Source organism: Saimiri boliviensis, chromosome 3, assembly GCF_048565385.1.
Source record: "Saimiri boliviensis isolate mSaiBol1 chromosome 3, mSaiBol1.pri, whole genome shotgun sequence".
In the NCBI taxonomy this organism is placed as follows: Eukaryota; Metazoa; Chordata; class Mammalia; order Primates; family Cebidae; genus Saimiri; species Saimiri boliviensis.
In genome coordinates this window covers 47,324,543-47,338,546 of record NC_133451.1, presented here as the reverse complement: position 1 = coordinate 47,338,546, position 14,004 = coordinate 47,324,543, and the positions used below count along the sequence as shown (strand labels likewise).

The following is a 14,004-nucleotide window of genomic DNA, read 5'->3' as shown; positions in this document are numbered from 1 at the left end:
AATTGGTATAATTAAAGCATTAAGGACAGTAACTGGCATAGGTAAAATACTAGTGACTCTAGGGCAGGCGTCCCCAAACTTTTTACACAGGGGGTCAGTTCACTGTCCCTCAGACCGTTGGAGGGCCGCCACATACTGTGCTCCTCTCACTGACCACCAATGAAAGAGATGCCCCTTCCTGAAGTGCGGCGGGGTGGGGGGGCCGGATAAATGGCCTCAGGGGACCTCATGCGGCCCGCGGGCGGGCCGTAGTTTGGGGACGCCTGCTCTAGGGTCTAGGGTCTAGAGCGCAGTATCTAGAGGTCTAGTGTGTAGGGTCTAGAGGCCTTTGACTATTGTAATCACTACTCTTGCCCCCTCACTAATTCATTCTCCACACTGTAGCTAGTGATCTTTACAAAATGCAAATCTGAGCCCCGTGTATGGCATGTACCTGTAATCTCAGCTGCTTGGAAGGCTGAGGCAGGAGGAGTGGCTTGAACCCAGCAGTTTGAGACCAGCCCAGACAATACACGGAGATTTCATCTCATAAAAAAAAATTAATAAAAATTAAAATGCAGACGGAGCACAGTGGTTCACCCCTGTAATCCCAGCACTTTGGGAGGCCGAGGCGGGTGGATCATTTGAGATCAGGAGTTCAAGACCAGCCTGACCAACATGGTAAAACCCTATTTCTACTAAAAATACAAAATTAGCTGGGCATGGTGCTGGGTGCCTGTAATCCTAGCTACTCGGGAGGCTGAGGCAGGAGAATAGCTTGAACCTGGGAGGCAGAGATTGCAGTGAGCCGAGATCACACCACTGCACTCCTGTCTGGGCAATAAATGTGAAACTCTGTCTCAAAAAAGAAAAAAGAAAATGCAGACCAGGCACAGTGGCTCACACCTATAATCTAGCACTTTGGGAGGCTGAGGTAAGAGGATCATTTGAGCCCAGGAGTTCAGGAGCAGTCTGGGAAACATGGTGGGACCTTATCTCTACAAAAAATTTTAAAATTAGCTGGGTGTGATGGTGTGTGCCTATAGACCTAGCTCCTCAGGAGGCTGAGGTGGGAGGATTCCTTGAGCCCAGGAGTTTGAGGCTGCAATGAGCAATAATTGTTCCTCTGCACTCCAGCTTGTGTTGCAGAGCTAGACCGTTTTTCTGAAAAATAAAATAAAAATTAAAAAATGCAAATCTGAACATGTCACGGCCTTGATATAAAGCCTTCAACGGCTCTCTACTACTCTGAATAAAGACCTATGGGTGCTAAAGCCTTTGCTTTTACCTGTTTCTCCAACTTCACTGCTTTCCTCCCTGGCCTTCACTTTGCACTTTCCAGGCACACAGGCCTTATTTCAATGCCATCAGGGTGCCACACATGCTGTGCCTTCTGCCTGAAATACTTTCCTCTTTCCCATCTCTCACTTCACTCATTTTTCAGTCCTTGTCAAAGAATTCTTCCTCAGGGAAGCCTTTCCAGATTGCCTGGTCTAGATTACAATTCAAGGTGTAGATCCCCTGTACTTTTCCCTCAGAGCCATTTATTATAGTTCTAATTATTACACTATAAGCTCCATGAGGGCAGGGACCATGTCTATCTTGTTAACCATTATAGTCCCAATCCTAGCATAGTGCCTGACACATACTAGACACTCAACCAAAAAAAAAAAAAAGTTTTTTTTTTTTCTAAATGAATTAGACTTACATTAAATTAAAGGGCCTTATACTACAGCTCATGGGCCAAATCCAGTCCACCGTCTATTTTTCTATGGCTGGCAAGCTAAGAAAGGTTTCTAAATTTCTTAGTGGGTGAAAAAAATAAAAAAATTGTGATATTTCTTGACACATGAAAAAGAAAAGAAATTCAATTTCAGTGTCCATAAATAAAGTTTATTGGAACATAACCCTACATATTAATTTATAATATATCGTCTTTGGCCACTTTCAGGCTACAGCAGCACAGTTGAGTAGCTGTAACAGAGACCATATGGCCTGCAAAGCCAAAAATATTTCCTGTCTGGCCCTTAACAGGGAAAGTTTGCTGACCCCTGTGTTAGACAATAGCATTTTGGGTCTCTGGGGCAGCTTGTGTTCAAAAGCACCTGCAGGTGGCTTTTCTCAATGGTCAACAGTTTGCTTCTGTTGCTGAAACAAGTGGTCCATTTATTTTGTTTAGTTGGTAGGATTAATTAATGAGGGTTTCCTTTGTCCTTTGTTTTTCTGCTTCTCTATCAACAGACAGAAGCCCCCCAAAGGAGATCAGTCATATTGCATACTCCTTTGCTAGAGGTATGCTCATGTAACTGATTTACCCCCAACCAAAAAATTTCTCAGGTCTTCGGATAATTCATGAATTTCTCAAATGAGATAATGAGTTGATATAGGTGGTGGCAATACATTTAAATAGAATGTCTACTTTTGTTCCATCTATTTTCCGTCAACCCATAAACTAGGAACAGATTTAAAACTGCTTTTTGTCATCTTTTAAAGTTAGAAATTCATACTTACTAGAGCAATATTTTAAGGCACACATAAATATAACAGATTTTAAAACTGTTCCAGAATGATTTCACCATAGTACTAGATAACCATTCAAACAGTGGCAGACAAGCTGAACTCGGTGGCTTATGCTTGTAATCCCAGCTACTCAAAGAGACCAAGGCAGGAGGGTCTCTTGAGACCAAGAGTTTAGATTAGCCTGGGAAACATCAAAAGACCCTACCTCAAAGCCCCCCGAAAAAAAGAAAGAAAGAGAAAGAAAGAAAGAAAGAAAAAAAAATGACAGATGAACTGCTCATTCCTCTAAATAATTTAAAAGTCTAATCTGAAAACCACTTTATATGCTCTTGGGTCCTGAATTCAAAGGTATTTTTAGTATTAGGTAGACAGAGGAGGTTAAACTAAATATAGGTGTCTTTATTTGCACAGTGCCTTTTACTTCTCTGTCGCCCAGGCTGGAGTATAGTGGTGTGATCTTGGCTTACTGCAAGCTCTGCCTCCTGATTTCAAGCAATTCTCCTGCCTCAGCCTCCCGAGTAGCTGGGATTGCAGGCACACACCACCATGTCTGGTAATTTTTGTATATTTAGTAGAGATGGGGTTTCATCATGTTGGTCAGGCTGGTCTTGAACTCCTGACCTCAGATGATCTGCCCACCTCTCCTCCCAAAGTGCTGAGATTACAGGCATGAGCCACCATGCCTGGCCATATTTCACCGTTTAAAATACTTTAACAAACATCTATATGCAAGAATTTAAAAAGCTTTATTTGCATTAGCGCATGCACCCGTGTGTGTGTGTGTGTGTGTGTGAGAGAGAGAGAGAGAGAGAGAGAGAGAGAGAGAGAGAGAGAGAGAGACAGAGAGAGAGACAGAGAGACAGAGTGAGACTGTTGCCTAGGCTGGAGGGCAGTGGTGCAATCTTGGTTCACTGCAACCTCTGCCTCCTGGGTTCAAGTGATTCTCCTGCCTCAGCCTCCTCAGTAGCTGGGATTACAGGCCCATGACCACTCCCATCAGCTAATTTTTCTATTTTTTGGTAGAGAAGGGGTTTCACTGTGTTGCCCAGGCTGGTCTTGAACTCCTGGCCTCACATGATCCACCTGCCTTGGCCTCCCAAAGTGCTGGGATTACAAGCGTGAGCCACTGCACCCAGCTGAGAACCATTCTTTTTTTTTTTAGAGTGGGGATTGGGCTTAGAATGGGAAACTAACAGAGGGAGATAAAGTACAACTTGTAAAGTTCTCCAGGGTTAGAACTGGGGCTGCTTTCAGCAACACTGCACATTCTCAAGAATAACCTGACATCGTAAGCTCCAGGTTTGTAGATTTTTATAATTCTTCTTTGCTGTAAAATACCAGTAGGAGTATTAGTAGCAGGAAGTTGCATGTGTGGGCTAAAAAGTGATAAATCATCCTCTTGTGGGCAAATATGAAAAATTTAGAGAAAAGAATAATACAAATTATATTTGAAAGATGATGATCTCAGCATAGTTGGTTCAATACAAGTAAGAGAATCTAGAGGTTACTGTAGACTGCCTTCTCTAGTTATACGCCCAGTCTGCCAGTGCAGCAAAACATGGCAGTAGCAAGCTGGATATCACAAGACAGGTGGTTTAGAAAAAACATGAAAACATCACCTAGACCTTGAACTGCAGGTGTGAACATGCCTGAAATGCTGGATATCTCCAGAAAATCATACTAGATATCAGTGCATAGAACATTCTGAATATTATTATTCTTATATTAGAACACAGAAGCAGTCTCAAAGTTTGAGAGTAGTAAATGAGTAAACCAGAAGTATTAGTTTGGCTTGACTGCAGTTTTAATATACAGTAAAATCAGAATAGGCTAAGCATAGGGGTTTAGTTATAAGGACTTAATTGGTAGAACGTATGCATCTGTGAAGGCCATATAAATGCAACCTAGATAGTTCATTGTCTCTTGCCCCAAGTAGTGACACCTTCCCACAACGTTCACTTTTGTCTCCTGCTCTTCCTTATTTCTGGGTAGCCTCATGAAATTTTTCACCTGAACTTGGGGGAAAAGTCCTGTGGATTGCCAACTACTGATGTTTACTTACCCTTCTGTCACGAAGCCCCTTTTCTAGGGTACTGCTGAGCACTGACACTTTCTTGGCACCATTAGATTCTGCTGGGGGTATCACTGCAAATGTACCCTGGGGTACAGTCTTCCAAAGTTCATTGACAAAGAGGAAGAGAACACATAATCATTTTCCCCTAACATTCTTAGATGGGTACCAAAAGCTGCACCTGTGCTCGATTTTAGTGGAAACGAACCTTTTGGTTCTTACAGCTTCCCTGGGAAACTGGGGAAATTCTAATGCAGACCCCACACTAGGCTTCCCCATAATTTCTTCTCTTTTCAATGAGTGAGGTTCCGCTTCAGGGTCAAGCGGCTGGTATCAGACTCCCTCTTTCCCTTAGAGAGTTGCGTTTTCTCCTGAAAGGCACCTCAGTCGTTCAAGAATCAGCCTATGGTACCCACTTGGGTTCAACTGACCTGGGGTGTGGGGAAAGAAGTCTTACACTTTGACGATGACATAAGGATACCGTCTACTTAATTTTTTCAAAAAAGTTACAGTTCTCATGCAAACGCCAGAACGTCACAGAGGACGTGACTTAAACGGAACTTGTAATGGAAATAATTTAAATGCTTTTCTCAATGAACAATTACTTGACAAGCAAGGAAACCTCCAGGTTTTCAGATACCTTGATTAAAGCTCTTCCGGGTGGCAAAATGCCAGTGCAACCAATGGTATAAGTAGAGCGGACAGCGGATGAAACTTGTTGAGTAAATCTCAGGAAGAATTAGCACTGTACTTTCAGGTATTCTAACTCAATTCTAACCATTCCATGCACTGGACCACAGGATAAGGTTCCGCAGGATTCGAGCGCCAGCTCTGGATGCAATACTCATCGGGAGAAAATTTTGAATTTTTCTCTTGTCCCTTTCCAGCTTTCTTCAATATAGGATATGAGTTTGTAGACCCCCAACAACATTTAAAGGGAAAGGCGCTCCTCGAAAGCAAAGTGGGGAGGACTTTGCGGCTGTTTCCCAAGCCCGTAAAGGGAGAGTAATAATGGTAGGGGGCGTGCAGACTAGTTCCTGCCTTGCCCAATCAGGTATACAGGAAGATGTCCTTTCACCAATAAAAATAAAGTTCGCTTTCCGGAGGCGGGAGGATGAGGCTTGACTGCCAATTCTCCAAAGCGACGTTAGAGGCGAGGACAGAGAATGATTAGCTGGAGGACCAACCCAGGAAAAGGGGCGGGGAGAAGGTGGGAGCAACTTTGAGCGGCGGCTGGCCTGTCCGGTGGGGGGCGAGGGCCGCTGTTCCTGTTGTAGTGTTTCTCACCAATCAGGAAGGCCAGGGGGTGGGCGGGGCAGGGAAGGGGGTGGGCAGAGCTCGCAGCACCGCCGGGCGCCCGTCGGGCTCTGGGAGAGAGCGAGGGAGAAATCCGGTTAAAATCAGAGTCGGAGGGAGGTTTAACCACAGATCGGTTCCGATCGGATTATTCCTTAAAGGGGACGCGCCATTGTCAAGAGAACAGAGCCAGGGGCCCGAGGGCGGGGACCGGCGGCGCTGGAGGAGCGAGGCAGCTGCACTTGGACTGGGGACGGGTAGGTGTTGACTGGGGAAAGGCGCTTCATTTTACTTTCTCTTCCAGCTCCGGGGCAGGCGCCTGGATGCCCGTAGCCTGCAGCGCAGCCCGGGCGCGAGACGAGGTCGCCGGCCCTCGCCCGCTGCCCTTCCTGGTGGGCGCCGAGGGGAGGCGGGCCGGGATGGCTGGCAAGCGGCGCCGCCCGGGCCGACGCTCGTAACGGACACCAAACCGCGGCGCAGCCCCAGCCTCAACCGAAAACCGGCCCGAGCTGCGTCGGGTCCGCGGGGAGCGCCGCGCGCCCGGCTCTCCCGCGCCTCCCTTTCCCCTCCGGTGCCTGGCTCCCCTCGCGCGCGCCCGGCGCTCCCTCGCGCGCCGCCTTCTCGCGAGCCGCGCTCCACTAGCGCGCCGCCTCGCCACCAACTCGCGGGAGCCGCCCCGCGGGAAGGAAGGCGGCGGCGGCGGACAGAGACCGGCGGCCACGGCGCCGCCGCCCGGGCTGGGAAGGGAGAGCTGAGGAGCACACTGAGCTCGGCGGCTGGCGGGCCCTGGCGGGCAGGGTTGGCGGGGACTGACGGAGCGCGCCAGCCTGGCCCGGCATTGTCCGCCTTTTCCTTGCTCTGGTCTCTCCGCCCACCGCTCGCGGCCGTGGGGAGGGGTGCGGGCGCTGTGCCCGCGCCGCCCCGGGCCGGCGGCGCACCCCGGTACCCGGAGCCTTCCGGAGCCGGGGCCAGCCCCAGGGACGCCGCGGCCAGCGCCCGCGGGCCGACTCGGCCTGCAGAGTGCCTGCTGCTCTCAGCCTCGGCACTGGGCAGGCTGCCTGGGCGCTGAGCTCTTCCTTGCAACTTTTCTTTGCCTTTTGATGGAAGTTGTTGCTTCCCGGCGGCAGGTTCTTTGGGCATTGCCTGGTTTCCTGCGTTCTGGAGAGGGTGGTTTCTAGGGCGAAATGGTTCTTGATGGCTGCTGGTCTTTCCTGCCATCCTAGTTTCGTTCCTCGCCACCTGAAATCGCATTTCTTTTTGTGGATTTGCAATGATATAGGAGCATTAACCTTTCCTAGATCAAGATTTGAAAAGAAAAACAAGGGTTAGGGTGTGTGCTGGTGAGGGGCAAGAGTTCTTAGTGGAGCTGCCCTTACCTTTGAACTGAGGAAAATATTATCTCGACTCACTGGCTGGGATTCTTTTGGAAGGGTAGGGGAAAAAAGACACAGCGAAACAGGTTGCCGGGGTCTATCGGATTATGGGGAAAAAAAGGGTTTTTGTGGAAATAAAGTTGGTTTTATAAAATGCCGTGCTGCCTAGGAGATAGCGCCTGTAAAGTTGATTCTGCTACTGAATTTATAGGCATTATAATTAGTACCAACAGCTTTTACTATTGATAAAACTAGTATAATAGGTCTTTTCATCTTGGGCATTATCACTCTGCTTAACCTGTCAATACTTGCTGAGGAATCACAGAGATAGTACATTCCTTGTTAGAGGCCTTAGTGAAGAATGTTTTCATAAGCATTCATTTTTGACAGTTTCTTCTTGTGCAATACTTTGTAGAGTACTTGCATGTGCAAGTTACAACCGTATAAACAAAGTAGCAGTGGGTGTGTTATTCTGTGGTCTTTTTTTTTGCTACTCATTATCAAAAATAGCATTCCATCCTGTCTTTTCTTCCACTCTGAATTATTTTATAAAATCAGTTCTCTAAAAGAGGGAATTTTGTCGGAACATGTGACCCAGTTTTATTTTTCTAATTAAGGCAATACAACTTTTTAAAGTATTCATCGATTAACTTACTGTCCAGTAACTCCCTAGTGATGTGGAACATTGTAAATTCACAGGCTCAGCAGTAACAATAGAGAAACTACTTGGGAAATTGAAACCCAGTATCAGATAATGTTTGAAAGACAAATCTATTCTTCCCACAGAATTTAGAAAATGAAGATACTCAGAAACATATTCTTTGGGCTCAAGTGATCACCTCAGCCTCTGGAGTAGCCGGGAATACAGGTGGGCACTACTGTGGCTAGCTAATTTTTTTTTTTTTTTTTTTTTTTGGTAGAGATAGTGGTTTCACTTTATTTTTTAGGTGGATGGCTGGTCTCCAGCTCCTGGCCTCAAGCAGTCCTTCTGTTCTGGCCTCTCAAAGTGCTGGGGTTCAGGCTGAGCTACCGTGCTTGGCTGCTTGTAGTCATCTTGATGGTATCTGGCATTGTTTCACCTAATATTTCTTCTCTCTTTTTTCTTTGATCCACTTCTGTGATAAGGATGTCAGGCAAGCATCTAGGCCTAATCTTACTTCCCGTCTCATAATAAAAAGTAGACGGTTAAACCAAGTTTTTAAATGTCTGTCTGTGTTTACTTACCAACTTATTTAAACAATAAAGGAAAGAATTTCTCAACTTTTAAAAGCACATATAAAGAAGACATTCAGAAATAATTATCCTTGAAATATCTAGACCATATTTCCTGGAAAAGACTTCTTTTTTTTTCCCCTCTTGTGTGCTTTCTACATTGTTTTAAACACATTGTTTTATATGCACACATTTCTTGAGTTTGAACTGTTTCTTGAGATCTTTGGGAGCTAGGACTGTCCTCCATTTCTGTGCAGATTCACTGTATCACCTAGGACCTTTTTAGTACCCAATAAATGTGTTATTTTAGGTCTTTGTGACAGAAAAAGATAACGTCCTGTAAAGGTCGCTTGAGTTATTTAATTTTTTTAAAAAATAAACACCCTTCTGAACATTTTATACTAAAGACCAGTAATTGGCTTACGGTTGGAGGAAGATATGTCAATCTAGAGGTTCTTCGTTCTGTGTACAAAAATGTGATTTAATTATTTATAATAACTGTTCCACAGACATCTTTAGTGATGGTGAACACATTGTTACAATTATTCAGAACTAGGTTTTATCTGTCAATAACATCTGTTGAGTATATATATATTTAAAGGGTATTATGTAAAGTAGAAACTGATGACAGTATTTATGGAGATAAGGTAGAAATGGATGACAGTCTTGTTCTCAAATGTATACAGTTTATTTATTTATTTTTTTAATTAGACCCAGAGCCAGCGAATCAGATGTGTGCAGTTTAATGAGAAAGCGCAAAATTCTTAGGAAAAAGGCAGTGAGCATGTCAGCGCAGTAACACAGACAAAGAAACAGTGACACAGGATTCATGTAATTGAAATGATGGAAGTGGAGAAGTTTTCAAGGCTTTAGCAAATTTTAGAATATATGTTTAAATAAATTTTTTTAATAAAGTAGTTTTGTGGGTAGACTGGGTGTATGTTCCCTATTAGAGCTATTTTTATGTATAAAATATTTTGAGGGGACAGAGTATGTGCTCTGAATTTCAACTATTGTTACATAGTGACAGGGATCATCCATCTGGCCCAGCTCTGATATCACCTTGTTGGCAGGATCTTCCTCTGTTCTCCTAATCACAAGTGATTGTTGTTTGCTTTGGCTCCTGGAAAATCCTCTTAAAGTACAAGCCATGGTCTGACTTACAGTATGACTATGTATGTATGTATTTTATTAGATTGTGGAGTTTGGTAAACCTATTAACAGAAGTTAGAACCCTTTCGTTTTTACTGTTGCTTGAAGTACCTGGGCAGTTTTAATAGCCCACCAGTATTCTAGAAAAATCACTGTAAAGAAGTTTAAATTATTTTTATTTGGGGAATGTGTATATGTGTGTTTAAAGGAAAAAAGTTTTTCTTATCTAAGTTTCACATGCTCATGGTAAAATATTAATATGAAATAAATGCATCATTTTAACATTAAAAGTGGCCAGACATGGTGGCTTATGCCTGTAATCCCAGCACTTTGTGAGGCTGAGGCAGGAAGGTGGCTGAGCACAGGAGTTCAAGAACAGTCTGGGCAACATAGGGAGACTCCAACTGTATTAAAAAAAGGAAAAGAAAAAAGAAACGTAAAGTGTCTTATAACACTGCACTTATCACTGTAACATTGTTAATGGTTTATTTATTCTTTGTTTTTTTCCTTTTTTTTCTCCTTTTACCTCTGTATAGGACTGTCTTAAACTGTTTCTCATGCAAATTTTAGTTAGTAAATTGTTTGTTGGGAGTAGAGAAAGTTAATCATTTTTTATATACTTATTTTAAAAAATAATTTCTCCAGACTCAGTAATTCGGGTTCCTTTTACCTTAGGATACAAGGGTGACACCAGTATATTTGTGTTCAAAATGTAGACTTAATAATCTTTGCAAGAACTGATCAAAACCTGTGTGCCTGAACAGCTTACCTGCCTTTACCCCAAAAGAGTTTTGGAGTACACACTTTAATTTCTTCTCATTTCATGATTCTTCTCAAGAGATACAGCATTAAAAAAAATGGGGGCCGGGCACGGTGGCTCAAGCCTGTAATCCCAGCACTTTGGGAGGCCGAGGCGGGTGGATCACGAGATCGAGACCATCCTGGTCAACATGGTGAAACCCCGTTTCTACTAAAGATACAAAAAATTAGCTGGGCATGGTGGCACGTGCCTGTAATCCCAGCTACTCAGGAGGCTGAGGCAGGAGAATTGCTTGAACCCAGGAGGCGGAGGTTGCGGTGAGCCGAGATCGCGCCATTGCACTCCAGCCTGGGTAACAAGAGCGAAACTCCGTCTCAAAAAAAAAAAAAAAAATGCCAGATATAGGTGAAGGGGAGGAAGGCAGCAAATCACACTGCCACGTGTGTACCTATGCAACAGTCTTGCATGTTCTTCACATGTACCCCAAAACCTAAAATGCAATTAAAAAAAATTGCTTTGAGACTCTCAGCAGGCACTCCTTATAGTAGCCCAGGGAGAAATGTAGATTTGTTCAAGGTGGAATCACTCAAACATTAGGTTGCTAATTGTAAATAGGGGGCTACAGTTTAGGCTGGTGAAGTAGGTGAGAAGAGTCTGTTGTTCCACGTGCGTGTTTAAGCGACCCCAGAGGGCAGAAAGGCTTTACAAAGGATCCTAAATAGAAAACCCAGCTGTAAGCAGCCAGGGGGCCTAATCAGCTGAAAAAAAATCTCCATTCGTTTAGCAGATTTTTGAGAACTGCACCTATAGTGTGTACCATGCTAGGCATTGAGGGTAAGATTAAGTTTGTCTGTGTCACAAGTCGTGAGCTCCTCTGAGTAGAAGCCTTAATTAGACAAGTGCAGAGTGGAACATGTGGGTTAAAGGTAGCTTAAATTAAGTGCATCCTTTGGTGAACTTATATTCACTCATTTGTTTATTGTTCTGCATAGCCTCTTCCAAAACAGCCTAGCAAACATAACTGCTCTTCCACCGGAGATGGGTTAAGGTCCATGGAGCCTGTTGAATTAAACTTGTGAGCCTAGAATTGTTCTTTGGGATTGCAAACACTGCTGTTACTGTGGAGCAAAGCATTTCTGAAATTCTGCAAATGTAGTTATGTCTTTTCTTATACATAATTTACAGGAATCATGCATTTCAAAGAATATCATTATGAGACTACATTGGTATTCTAGCAAATAACTCATATTTTGCTGACGTAGTAATACATTCTTTTAAGCTCCAAATGCTATAATAAATAGATATCTTTACCAGGATTTGTGCTTTTTGTTATGAAAATATTATTTTGAAAAATTATATTGACTGGATGCTGTGGCTCACGCTTGTAATCCCAGAACTTTGGGAGACCAAGGTAGGCGGATCACTTGAGGTCAGGAGTTTGAGACCAGCATGGCCAACATAGTGAAACCTCATCTCTACTAAAAATACTAAAATTTAGATGGGTGTGGTGGTGCATGTCTCTAGTCCCAGCTACTCAGGAGTCTGAGGCAGGAAAATCGCTTGAACCCAGGAGGTGGAGGTTGCAGTGATCTGAGATCACACCACTGCACTCCAGACTGGATGACAGAGCAAGACTCCATCTCAAAAAAAAAAAAAAAAATCATTTGTATTAAAATTTAGTGTGAAATATTTTTAACTTATACAAAATGTACCCCCTGTACTACTCTCTTCTCCCCGTTCAATCTTTATGTTTGTGAGGAAAGGTTGGAGTGTTAAGAAAGAGACCATGTAACACTGTCAGTGATGGGGTTAGCTGGGCTATTGGAGAGGGGTAGTAGGTCCTGTTTGACCTTAATGTAGCAGTTTTGATTTGTTAAGTTCTGTGAAGAGTTACAATGTTAAAGTAACAACTTTTTTGAAATACAGTTCATATGCCATATAATTTACCTATTAAAAATGTACAATTCAATGGTTTTTAGTGTATTTCAGAGTTGTGTATCATCACTTCAATTACTTTTAGAACTTTTCAGCCCATCTCCAGCCCTAGGCAACCACAGATCTGTTGTATTCTTTGTTTATATCTGCCTATTCTGGATATTCTAGAATATCTAGAGTATTCTAAAATAAAAAATAACATTTTAATAAATGTACATTCCTGCGTAACTTGATCCCTCTCAATGTGTACAATAAGTACTGTGAATAGATTCAAGTACCTAATTCCTTGATGTGTGTAACTCCAAGTTTAGAAAGGTATTAATGTATTTATTTGCGACAGGGTCTCACTCTTGTTTCCCAGGCTAAAGTACAGTGGTGCAGTCATGGCTCACTGTAGCCTCCACCGACCCGGCTCAAATGATCCCTTCACCTCAGCCCCCTGAGTAGCTAGGACCACAGGCATGTGCCACCACATCTGGCTATTTTTTGTAGAGAGCTATGTTGCCTAAGCTGATCTTGAACTCCTAGGCTGAAGCAAACCACCTGCCTGGCCTCTCAAAGTACTGGGATTACAGGTATGAGCCACTGTAGAAAGGTTTTTTTTTTTTTTCTTTTTTTGAGATGGGGTCTCGCTATGTTGCCCAGGCTGGAGTGCAGTGGCTATTCACAGGCGTGATATCACTACTGATCATCACTGGAGTTTTGACCTGCTCTGTTTCTGACCTGGCCCGGTTCACCCCTCCTTAGGTAACCTGGTGGTCTCCCGCTCCTGGGAGGTCACCATATTGATGCCGAGCTTAGTGTAGATACTGATCGGCATAGCGCATTACAGCCCAGGACTCTGGGGATCAAACAGTCCTCCCACCTCAGCCTCCTGAGTAGCTGGGACTGCAGGTAGGCGCCACGGAGCCTGGCTGTAGAAAGGCTTTAAGAGAAAATTTAACCCATAATGAGTTTACCTAAGCCTGGAGAATAGTAGGAAAAAAAGATTTTTTCCCCTATGAAAATCATTAGACTCATTCTGCTAACACTTCTTTATACTAACATAATCATTTGATGACTCTCTTGAAGGAAACAATTTATGTTTCAAGTTCTGCAGATTGGACTCAAAGGGCAGTACTTTAAAAGAAGTTAAAAGTACTTAGTTCTAATCATTGATGAATATGATGTGACATTTGCCCTTTATACTGGTTCAAAAATAGTGCTTCTTAGATTGATCATGATGGATTTGTATTACTCTTGTGTATTGCTAGTGACCTGGTAGACCCTTAAAAGGTGCTTCTTGATTGGCTGATGATTATGATCACAGATATTTCCATCAGTTCTACTAGTCTTTATCTTCTGTCTTATAATAATAATAGCTACTTGCTAAGTAGTGTGATGAGTAATTTATATGTACAATCTTTTAAGGTAGGAAGCTGCAGTTTCCATTTTGAGAATTTTCTGTAGTTGCCTCCATTGATTGTACTTTTACGGGCTTCTGATCATTTCTTTGTCTTTTATGGATTATTTTGAATGACTATTTTTGATCAAACCTAAGACACTTTGATACTGGTGCTTTCTTGATCTTTCCAGGAGGGATCAACTGAACGTTTTCACCAACTACTTCCTGCTGTTGGATGACAGCAGTTATAAGATATACTGCTGTTTCAGTGTTCATACTTCAGAGAGGTTAAAGTGTTGTTGTTGTTAAAAGCATCTGAAAG

At 43.3% G+C, this 14,004-nt stretch overlaps 1 protein-coding gene across 6 annotated transcripts in view; it reads left to right on the top strand.

The window, feature by feature from the left end:
• Positions 1–5,901: 5,901 nt before the first annotated feature.
• The window catches only part of FRYL (FRY like transcription coactivator), a 275,206-nt gene continuing 267,103 nt past the window's right edge, over positions 5,902–14,004 (top strand). For 4 of the 6 annotated variants that reach the window (XM_074396110.1, XM_074396104.1, XM_074396108.1 and 1 more), the window contains exon 1: positions 5,902–6,123. The gene's annotated coding sequence lies outside the window, so the exon portion shown is untranslated. Of the gene's footprint in view, positions 6,124–8,025; positions 8,108–14,004 lie in introns of all 6 variants that reach the window. The other 2 variants (XM_074396107.1, XM_074396105.1) reach the window with 1 other exon arrangement.